General features: G+C 42.0%; 1 pseudogene; it reads left to right on the top strand.

Annotated features, from left to right (window-relative positions):
* The first annotated feature begins 2,200 nt into the window (after positions 1-2,200).
* On the top strand, positions 2,201-2,322 carry LOC142855230 (U4 spliceosomal RNA; annotated as a pseudogene).
* The last annotated feature ends 9,166 nt before the right edge of the window (positions 2,323-11,488 follow it).

The following is an 11,488-nucleotide window of genomic DNA, read 5'->3' as shown; positions in this document are numbered from 1 at the left end:
AGAGGAATACTAATGGGATTTGTACTTTAAAGAGGTTTCTTTGTTACTGAGTAGAGATCTGAGTTCAAGGGAACAAATCAGAGAGGATCCCTCTGGTCAGTCACAGGTCTATACTGGAACAAAGGGACTCACATTAGATGAAATCAGGAGGGGCGGGGGGGAGGGGAATGGCTGGTGCGTGAAGTAATTTTTCCAATTAAAGTATACCGTCTTATACAAAAGCACTTTTGTAAAAGCTCCTGTTCAGGAATGGGGAAACACCTAGCAGGGTTGGTGGGAGGCACAAAGAATGACAGAAGCAAATCTGCCATCATGGGCTGGAGTCAGGGAGGGAGTCTGTCACATAGTCACAGAAGATATCAATACCCACCACTTGGTGGGTTAAGTGGCTGGGGTTTCCCAGGTTGTGCTCTAAGCCCTTTCTGCATATTCATGGAATCATCACAGCAAGGCTCTGGGGAATATGGGGAAGCTATTAGCATTAACCCCATTTTACAGAAAGAGCAAGACAGGCCTACACACGACAACAAATGGCAGAACTGAGCCTTCGACTCTAGCAGGCTGACTCTAGACCATAGCTATTATCCACTCTCTTGACCTGTTTTTGAAAGATGTCCACTAATCCTACCAGCAGCCCAGAGAGCTGCCAGATGGCCAGGGAGCATGCACACAGCACTGGCAGCAATGGCCTGCCATTATTTTCTAACAAGGGTGATTGCATTTAAAACAAAACTAAGATATTTACGTTCAGTCTCAAGAAAGAACAGAGGGTAGGGCTGGAAGCCTGCTTTTGGATGGGTGCCGTGTGTGGACAATCTGGACAGTTTGGTCAACTTGAATTCAGAAAGTAACCTCCAAATGAATTAACCTATGACTGAGATGATGGCCATTATAGCTAAGCACATCACTTTGAATTAAATTGTAAACTTTCTGGGTACAGTATATTAACCCTTCTTAAATGGAAAGACAGCCCTTTCAGCAGGTAAGGATTCAACATAGAAATGAGATATCAGTGAACGGTAAGGATGCTCTCAAGGAAGCCGCATTTTGGACAAGCATGCTTAACAGCAGTTGTCTTCCTTCGTGTGTACTTGCCTTAGTTACCAGAGAGAGTATTCTTATTGGTGAGGTGCTAGGTTTTATATTAATCAGATACTCTGAATGTATTTATTGTAATACCAGCCCAAAACTGGGGAGATTAACCAGAGGAGAAACAAGTGCATGTAGGGTACAGTTCTTTTCTCCAAGAAATTGAGAGTTCAGCAAGAGAAATACTGTTTCCATCACTGTAGTTAAGGGTTTATGCTAAATATTTTTATTAACCCTTTTTATTTATTTTATATACCAACCACAGTTCCCCCTCCCTTTTTTCTTCCCTCATCCCCTCCCCCTGCCTCCCTTTTACCCACCCCATCCACTCCTCCTCCACCTCCATTCAGATAGGGTAAGGCCTCCCTTCAGAATCAGCAAAGCATATAAAGTTGAGGCAGGAACAAACACCTCTCTCCTGTATCAAGGCTGAAGAGAGCATCTCACCATAAGGAATAGGTTCCAAAGAACCAACTCAAGGAACAGGATCTGGTCCTACCACTAGAGGCCCCACAAAAGACCAAGCTACACAACTGTCACCTAGAAGCAGAGGGCTTAAGTCAGTCCCATGTCAGCTCCCTAGCTGTCCGTCCAGAGTCCGTGAGTTCCCACAACCTCAGTTCAGTTGTCTCTGTGGGTTCCCCTGTCATGATCTTGATTTGTCCCCCCTGCTCATAAAATCCCTCCACCCTCTCTTCACGTGAACTTCTGGAATTCAGATCAGTGTTTGGCTGTGGATCTCTGCATCTACTCCCATCAGGTACTGCATGAAGGCTCTATAAAGATAATTAGAGTAGTCACCAATGTGATTACAGGGGAAGGTCAATTCAGGCACCCTCTCGACTATTGCTAGGTGTTGTGGGATAATGCTCTTGTACCCTATAAAGATTTGCCACTTGTGTTGGCTTAATAAAACAAAGATTGGCCAGTAGCTAGGCAGGAACTATACATGGGGTGACCAGACTAGGAGAATTCTGGGAAGAGGAAAGGCTCAGTCTGCAATCACTACCAAAATGCAGAGGAAGTAAGATGAAAATGCTGCACTGAGAAAAGGTACCAAGCCACATAGCTAAACATAGATAAGAATTATGGGTTAATTTAAGTTGTAAGAGTCTTTACACAATGGCAGTATCATAGCCAATGAGGTTTATCCAAGGTACAATTATTGCTAATTGAAACTTTTCCCAGTTTCAGTTGTAGAAGCTAGTTAATAATAAGCCTGAGCTAATAGGCTAAACACTTTATAATTAATATAAGCCTCTGCATGTTTCTTTGGGACTGAGCGACTGTGAGACCAGGTGGGACAGAAACTTCTATCTATATCTAGGGGTCTTAGATAGGGTGATTCTTGTGGGATCCTGGGAGTTTCCTTGGCATCAGGTTTCTCCCTAACCCCATAATGGCTCCCTCTATCAAGATATCTCTTTCATTGCTCTCCCTTTCCATACCCCATCCTCATCCTGATCCATCACCTTCCCATCCCCCATCTTCTCCCATCTACTCCCCTCATCCCAGTTTACCCAGAACATCTCATCTATTTCCTCTTTCCAAGGAGATCCATGTATCCTTCTTAGGATCCTCCTTGCTACCTAGCTTCTCTGGGACTGAGAACTTTAGTCTGGTTATCTTTGCTTTATATCACATGAGTTAAGTACATACCATGTTTGTCTTTCTGAGTCTGGGTTACCTCACTCAGGATAATTTTATTTCCTCTGAGTAATACCCCATTGTGTAGATATACCACATTTTCTTTATCCATTCCTCAGTTGAGGGGCATCAAGATGGTTTCCAGATTCTGTCTATTACAAATAATGCTGCTATGAACATAGTTGACCAAGCATCCCTGTGGTATGGTTAAGCATCATTTGGGTATATGCCCAAGAATGGTATTACTATGTTTTGAAGTAGCTCTTTTGGCAGGTGTTGCTGCCTTTGTGCTGGGTTCTGAGACTGGAATGATAGTTCCACAGTGTTACTTGTGTTAAGTTTTGGGGGTTTGTAACACCATGCCCCAAGGCTTTCACAATATTTGGAAACTGGACCACCTTCTGGGGATCAAGTATTTCAACATATGTCCCTGTGAGGATATTTTACATTCAAAATATGGTAAAATTTCAATATAAAAATTGTTGGGGGGCACAATCTGGTTGATAACAACCCACTTTTTACATCAGTCAAGGTATTCTGTCACCATACCTAAATCTCTTTAGAGTCATGTCGTCGTCCCCCAGTGCTCCCTTCCCTACCCCTGCTTTGGGATTTTCTTTTTCCATCACTAAATTCCCACATTTCAAATGCTATCTCCTCCAAGAATCCCTGCTGGATAAATCTTGCAGGTGTGTTAACTTCCTTGCTTGCTTCCGAATTTTCTGAGAAACTGCCATACTGAATACCAAAATGGTTGCACAAGTTTGCACTCCAACCAACATAGGAGGAGTCTTCCCCTTACACCACATCCTCTCTAACATAGACTGTCTTTAGCCTTTATGATATTGGCCATTTTGACAGGTGTAAGATGGTATCTCAGAGTCATTTTGATTTGCATTTCCCTGATAGCTAAGGATGTTGAACACTTCTTAAGTGTATCTTGGACACTTGAGATTCTTCTGCTGAGAATTCTCTGTTTAAATCTCTTCCCCAAATTTTAATGGGATGATTTGGTATTTTGATGTTTAGTTTCTTGGGTTCTTTATATATTTTGGATATCAGTCCTCTGTCAGATGTGGGGTTGGTGAAGATCTTTTCCCATTCTGTAAGGTACCATTTTGTCTTATTGACAGTGTCCTTTGCCTTACAGAAGCTTTACAAGTTTCAGGAGATCCCATTTATTAATTTCTATCTCAGTGTCTGTGCTACTAGTGATATATTCAGGAAGTCACCTGTGTCAATATGTTCAAGGCTACTTCTCACTTTCTCTTCTATCAACTTCGGTGTAACTGGATTTATGTTGAGGTTTTTTATGGACTTGACTTTTGTGCAGAACAATAGATATGTATCTATTTACATTTTTCTACATGCCACCATCCAGTTATGTCAGCATAATTTGTTGAAGATGCTTTCTTTTTCTCCATTGTATATTTTTGGCTTCTTTGTCAAAAATCAGTTGTTCATAGGTGTGTAGGTTTATGTTAGAGTCTTCCATTCAGTTCCATTGTGTTTTTAAAAGAACAACAAAGTTAACACACCTACAAGATTGATCCAGCAGGGGTTCTTGGAGGAGATGGCATTTAAAAAAATATATGTGAATTTGGTGAGGGAAAAAGGAAATCCCAAAGCAGGGATGGGGGATGGGAGATGGGGGAACAACACAACTCTGAGGAGATTTAGGTGTGGTGACAGAACACCTTGACCGATGTAAAATGTGGGCTGTTATCAACCAGATTGTGTACCCCAACAATTTTTATGTTAAAGCCTTACCATATTTTGAATGTGAAATATCCTCACAGGGACATATGTTAAAATACTTGGTCCCCAGCAGGTGGCCCAGTTTCAGAATGTTGTGGAACCCTTGGGGCATGGTGTTACAAACCCCCAAAACTTAGCACACCTGACGTTATGATGGAACTACCATTCAAGTCTCAGAACCCAGCCCGAAGGCAGCAACACCTGCCAAAAGAGAACAAAGACCTGATTGATCAAAGCCAACAGTTCTGGAAAAGTCTCTAAATGTACTAACCTTGCTTTTGGGCTTCTGTAGTTCTGCTTCTAGCTAACTGTTCTTGCTACCTGAGGTGCACCAACCTGGTATGTGGTTTTTGCCTTAAAGCTCATCCAACATTCAGTGTAATATCCAGATGGCTAATAAAGTCTTCCCATTGACTTGAACACATGTCTGATTGGTCTTCTCTGGTGGTATTGGTATTCACAATGATAATGTCTTGCTAGTAAACATAGAGATGGATCATTTGGGAGGGACCCTTTGAAGGCTTGATACTCACCTGGTTCCTGTCTGTCTCTCTGATTTCAAACCCACCAAGGTCTAAGGCATCCTGCAGTGTGCTTCTACCACCATAAACTGTAGCCTCTCTATCATGATGTACTGTACTAGAAGCCAAGATAAATTCCTTCCTTCTTTAAATTGTGTTTGTTGTGCATCCTGTCATAGCTACAAGGATGGTAACTAACACAAACCCTAATCCCCAAAACCCCAGGATGTGACTGTATATGGAGCTGGGGCCGTTAAAGAGGTATTTAACCTAATGCAGTCCTTGAAGTCACCCTAATTTAATCTGACTGATAAAGAAGAAAGGATGTAGAGACAGAGTGGAAAGTTCTGTGGAGATAGCGTGAGATGATAGCTATCTATAAACCAAGAGGATGGGCCCAAGAAAAAACAACTGTGCCAACATCCAGGACTTAGACTTGCAGCCTTCAGGCCTGCAAGAAACTGAACTGACAATTCAGTCTTGTACCCTGCAGTGTTTTGTTATGGTGACTGGCTAACACATAGAAGTCTTAGCCATTATGGATGTGTTGATTTGCATACACTGAGGACCGTTGTTTGGTCTACATAGATGGCTGCTGGTCACAGGGTGACAGGGCTGGAGATGTGAGTGTATTGACGTCATAATTAATGGACTGCCCGGACGTCAATGTGTGCAATCAGCTCTGGAAATGTTTATTGACGTAATGAATAAATGCATGAAGTACACACCAGGTCAAGGTGTGAGCCTAAGTAACGTTTGACAAAGGCAACCAGGGAAGAGCTTCACACCTTGTTTCTTCAGGCTCAATATCATCCATTTATTTTACTTTAACTTTTTCCTATCCCTTATTTTCACTTAATTTTATTAAGTATGATTTTTTTTTATTAATGTGCAGCTTCCCCCACTAAAGTTTCTTCAGTGCTAGACTTTGTGGGTTTTGTTTTTCTTTTTCTCCCAGCACCTACAGCAAGAGCCCATGGAACCTTTAGCAAATAAACGGTGATTAAATGAGCAAAAGTGGTTTCTTTCATGCTGAATTCCTAAATTGTTTAGCAAACTAAGTACACACCCAGATTTAAGTAACATTAAAGGATTACATATAACACATTACATAGATTACATGATATAGCATATTAAGTAATATTTAAACATGTGTATAATGCTTAACAGCTAACAATGAGCTTTTAAGTAAATAATCTTGTTTGTATATCACAGTTTTGTCAAATGTAGGGAGCAGAGGAAACTGAGTGAGTGAAGTCATATGTGAATGTATGTTGTTGACATGACAGCCACTGTGAGGACTTTAGGACATTGGGTCCATGGGAAATTAGCAAAACTGACTCCCTGTATGTGTCAGGCTCAAGGGGAGTGTTTATGGAGGTTTGATTAGCGCATACAAAAACTGGCAACTCTTGTTTCTCCCACCTTTGTGTTTACAAGCTGAGACTGTTCTACAAAGACCGGTCTCCTAACAAAACTAGCTAACCAGTCTCCCTGCATCATACCTAGTAAACAGGCTGAGGCTCCAGGTTGCTGGTAGTAAGAGTGAACATATCCCACCTGATCCCAGATTTTCTGTATGTATGTCTGTGTGTCTGTTCTTTCTTCATTCCCTCACTGTCCCGAGTCAGGGTTCGGGGATCCAAGCCACAGTCACTGTAACCAGTAGATAGATTAGGGCCCAGTCTACCAGTGTTGAAACCGAGTTCCAAAGAGGTTATGTGTAGCTTACATAAGCACAACTGGGGCTCATATTCTGTTCTTCTAAGAACTAATTTAATGTTCCTTTTGCTGTACCATGTTGCCTTTCTAATAGCTTACTGAGTTATTATCTAATTATTCTACTATGTGGCAATAAAAGAAATCTCTGCATTACCTGCCGAGTTGCCAATGAGGAAATTGTATATTAGTGATCAGAATCCATTGCACTAAAATCAATAGGAACTCCACAGCAAGATACTGTCTGAGTCTCCTGGAAACTGATGTCTTCTCTCATGAGTTATGACATTTCATTGTTTTACCTTTCATGTAGCTCGGAAATGGAATTAAGATTTAATTATAATAATAGTCTAATTTCTGGTCCAATTACAATCCTCTCTCCTACACTATTTTTACCTCCATTTTCACTTTAATTAATTGTGTATATAGATACAGAGTTTTGATTATTAGCTCTTTATAAATAGCTATGGTAGGAAATATAGGCAGTAAGCAATAACTAATACTAATTAAATGCTTATCATATGCCAGGGACCAACTTTGCAGTTTACACACACTAGCTCATTTCCTCTCGTCAAAATCAAAACCTCACATTGCCAGAGAGACCAAATGTTGCAATATGTAATATTAAAATCAGTACTGTGAACTGTGTAAGAAAGACATGTGCCTCCTCCCTACTTCCCCTTCATCTGACTGCACCTCTTGCCTCACTTCTCTTCGTGGAATCCCTACTTCCACCCTTTCCTTTCTCTTGTTGAAACATGAGTTAGACCATCTGACTCATTGGCCCTAAAAGTCTGAGGCTATATCTATCTCAATCTAACTAACTTTAAAAAAAAATGAGGCCCTGTAAGGTCTGGCTGGCCTCATTCGTGATCCCCTTCTTCCACTCCCTGTGCTGTGGCCTCCTGGCCTGCACACTGGCCTATTCAAGGCATCCTTTTGTCTCTGTGATGGAGAAGCCTTGTTAACTAATTATCTTTAAGAGGTGGGACCAAGTTAGGGTGTGGCTTTCTGGGACCTGAAGAAAAATGGCTCAGGTGCTATCTCTGTGGTTCCCTCACCATACAGATGAGTTTTGACTTCTTGTACCAGTTTCGTGATGTTTCCCCTTATAATAAATAAAAATATAATTGTTTATCTTTAAGCTAGCCTGGTTCTTCCCAAAATCGAGTTAGCTTCTACATCTCTGAATCTTTATATTTGCTGTTCCCCAAAGCTGGCACCCCTTCTTTTAGATATCTGTGTGGTTCACTTCCTTGCCATCTTCAGGGGTCAAATGTCACTACCTCTAAGGGGACTTACTAATCCTCTTGCCAGCCTCTCCCTCAGAACTTGGTTTATTTATCCAAAGCACATTCAATTAACATATTGTTCAGTTTATTTATGTGTGACTTATATCGAGTGTCTTAGGCCACAATAAAGACTTAGAAGGCAGGGATTTTATCTGTCTGATTATTTTGATACATTTAAATCAACTAAAATAGAATTTCTCATACACTGGCATACATTGGATGCCCAGTAAGTGAGAGAGAGGGGGGGGGAGGTACTGGCCCATGTGGGCATACATGCATAATCAAGTGTGTGTATGCATGTGGGGGTCATAGAACAACCTTGGATACTGTTCCTCAGATGTCATCCATCTGAGACATTATCATTGGCTTGAAACTTGACATGTAGGCTAGGCTGGCTGCCCTGCTATCCCTAGTTATCCAACTGTCTCCATCTCTACTGTACTGAAATTACAAGTATCTGCCATCATGTCGTGCAATTTTTACATAAGTGCTAGGAATAAAACTCAGGTCCTCATGCTTGCAAAGCAAGCACTCTATCCCTCTGCCATCTCTACATCCCCCATGGTATCTTTCCTAAATTAGTAAGGCAATGTGGATGGAAGAGACATATGAAGGCATAAAGCATCTTGTCTTTCAAATATATAATCTATTCAAGATGCTTTTGGCTATGTCTATGTGCTTGACTATGTCCCAGCTTCTAGAAAACTAGACAACTAGACAACTGAAAATAGTTCATTGTGTTGTTCCCAGGGCCCCTTGGTCTGCCCCTGAGTATCTGCAATTGAGAAGATGAAGAACAGAGGTCAGACTCTCCCAGCCCCTTGGAAGATGGCTGCCATTTCAAACAATGCATTCTCAGTTTTGCTTAGGACTGGCAGCTCTCAGAACTTGGGGAGGTAACACCCCTTAGTGAACACTGACCACAAAGTGATCATTGTTGCATAATACGTCTCCAAAAGATTTTTAGACACTAAACGTGGACCAGTCACAGACACCTCAGTGCCAGTGGATGACAGACTGAATTTGGGACATACATGATACACTTATTTGAGGACTCCCACAGTAATAGAGACACTGTGAGAAAATGTGCTGTGTAAGGTCAGCAGCTGCGTAGGGTTGAGTTTCATATGACATCATGGAATTTTGATTTGGAAGGAACTTTAAAATCGTTTCTGCTAACTAAGCATTCCATCCAGAAGTGTCTTTGATTTTCACAGAGCAAAACCACATGACTACAGCATGATTTAGTCTCCTTTTCCTCTTGCCATTGTAAAGTGGATTGTTATGAACCCACTTTATCCCCCACCCCAGAGCTCTCAGGGCCAGGATTTGCCTCCTCACCAACTTTCAGGCTCTTTGGCTGGAGGTAAAGTCTTTGTTGCACTACACTTAGTGTGTTCCTCACTGTTGACACTCCTGCCAAGTGTCGCCTTGTCGTTTTAATTGTTAGCCTTAGTGTGGGGCGGTTCTCCTTCTCTTTTAGAAGGAAAAAGCATTTATTTAATTTCTAACCCAATTAAACCATGAGCTCATGTTCTTTGAGCCAGAGAAATGGGCTCCAGAGACACAAGCAGAATAGAAGCTGCTAATGCTGACATGATTCCCCTTTCCCCATGCAGGAATGACTAACATGGGGTGAGATTATCTGTGCTCCAATAGCTTTCCTCAATTAATTAATCAGCAGGTACCCATTCAAGAAGCATGCTTTGGAAGATGCTGCAGGCTGCTGCCGTTCTTGGGAACACCAGGGTAATAACAGCACTCCAGAAGAGCTGCAGATGCCAACAGACCCTGATGATGACCTCCATACACAAGTCCCTGACCTTGGAAGATTCCCTTGCACCCCAAAGACAGTGATGTGGCCTTGGAATTAGCAGAACAGAGCAGAAAATCTTACCTGTTCTACTCCTAACTAAAACAGAAAAGGAACCTGCACCCGCCCTAACGTGTAACCAGCGAAAGACAAAGTGGCCATAGAGGCTGTTACAAGTGTCAGAAGACCACTGAGCTTCACACCAAAAGATGGGCTCTGCTGAGTACATGTGAGGTGTTTGAGTCAGTCTCTGGGGCCTTCAGTCTTTAGTTCTCATTCCTGTAAAACAAGACGGCTAAGCCAGAGGACCTCAAGGCTCAAAGTGTTCCTGGCATGTGTGTACCTGGGAGAGACCCCCAGGCTCTTCCCTCCTGTTTCCCTCACCTGTTTTCCAGCACCACTTCGTGCCAACACAGAGCATTATCGCAGGGTAAATGTTTCTTTGAATTTACTGTCAGACAGGATATTGGGGGTTTAATGTGACCAAGAAATTGGAGAGCCAAGCCTCTGACCTGGATTAAGAATAGGGAAGCTGATCTGCAATATGGTACAGGTTGAAAGAAAATGGGGCATGAACTCAGGGAGTCAAACAAAACAACTAGAGACATCTAGGCTTGATGGTATGAGGAAAAACCTTTAAGCTGGAGAAAATTTCCTGATCGACTTTATTAAAATTTAAATATCTAACCAGGCTCCTTGTTCTCTGGCCAGAAACCAACAAGGAAAATGAGCTAAAAGGAAAAGAAGCATCCATAGGAGGGTAGCAATACAAAACGATGGAAAAAAATGGTCCTTGTTACAAAAATCAAGTCTCAAAAGATAGGTCATAGGTCAAAGTAAGAAAACAGCCTCCTTGGGTAATGTGAGGTTCCTTGAGAGTTCCTGCAACATACACACACACACATTTTTTTACTGCTGGATGAGTCCATATTATAGAAATTCAGTAATTTATGTCCCAGTTTGCTTTCTGTTGCTGTGGTGAAACCACAAAGTTGATTTCATCTAATCCTTCTGGGTAGCAGCCCATCATTGACAGAAGTCAGGGCCAGAACTCAAAGCAAAAACCTGGAGGCAGGAACGGAAGCAGGGACCATGGAAGGATGCTGTTTACTGACTTTCTCAGCCATACTTCTTAACACAGACCAGGCCTCCCTGCTTAGGGATGACACTACCCACAGTGAGCTGGGCGCTTCCACATAAACTACAATTAAGGAAATGTCTCATTTTTGAGCTAGAGAGGTGGCTAAGAGCACTTACTGCACTTGCAGGGGATCCTAGCTTTCTTCCCAGCACCCACATCCATCCAGTTCCAGGGAATCCAGAGCCCTCTTCCAGCCTCCCGAGGCACAAGGCACTTACTTATGTGCACAAAGTAAGTGTGTGTGTGTGTATAAACTTTTTAAAAACAAAATGTCTCATACACATGGCCACGAGCTAGTCTGACGGAGACAGTTCCTCAATTCAGGTTCCATCTTTCCAGGTGACTCTAGTTTGTATTAGGTTGACAAAAACTAACCAGTGCCTTCACTACCTAGATGAGTAAAGAAATGAAAAGCCATCTATTGATGGGAATCTGCACTGTACAATGAAAGAACAGGTGCTGCATTCTCTGAAAGCATAGCTTAGTGTTCCTTCCTGGGATCTCCACA

The sequence above is a fragment of the Microtus pennsylvanicus genome, chromosome 7 (assembly GCF_037038515.1).
Source record: "Microtus pennsylvanicus isolate mMicPen1 chromosome 7, mMicPen1.hap1, whole genome shotgun sequence".
In the NCBI taxonomy this organism is placed as follows: domain Eukaryota; kingdom Metazoa; phylum Chordata; class Mammalia; order Rodentia; family Cricetidae; genus Microtus; species Microtus pennsylvanicus.
Note: the sequence above shows the minus strand (reverse complement) of the source record. Positions and strands in the feature narration are given on the sequence as shown.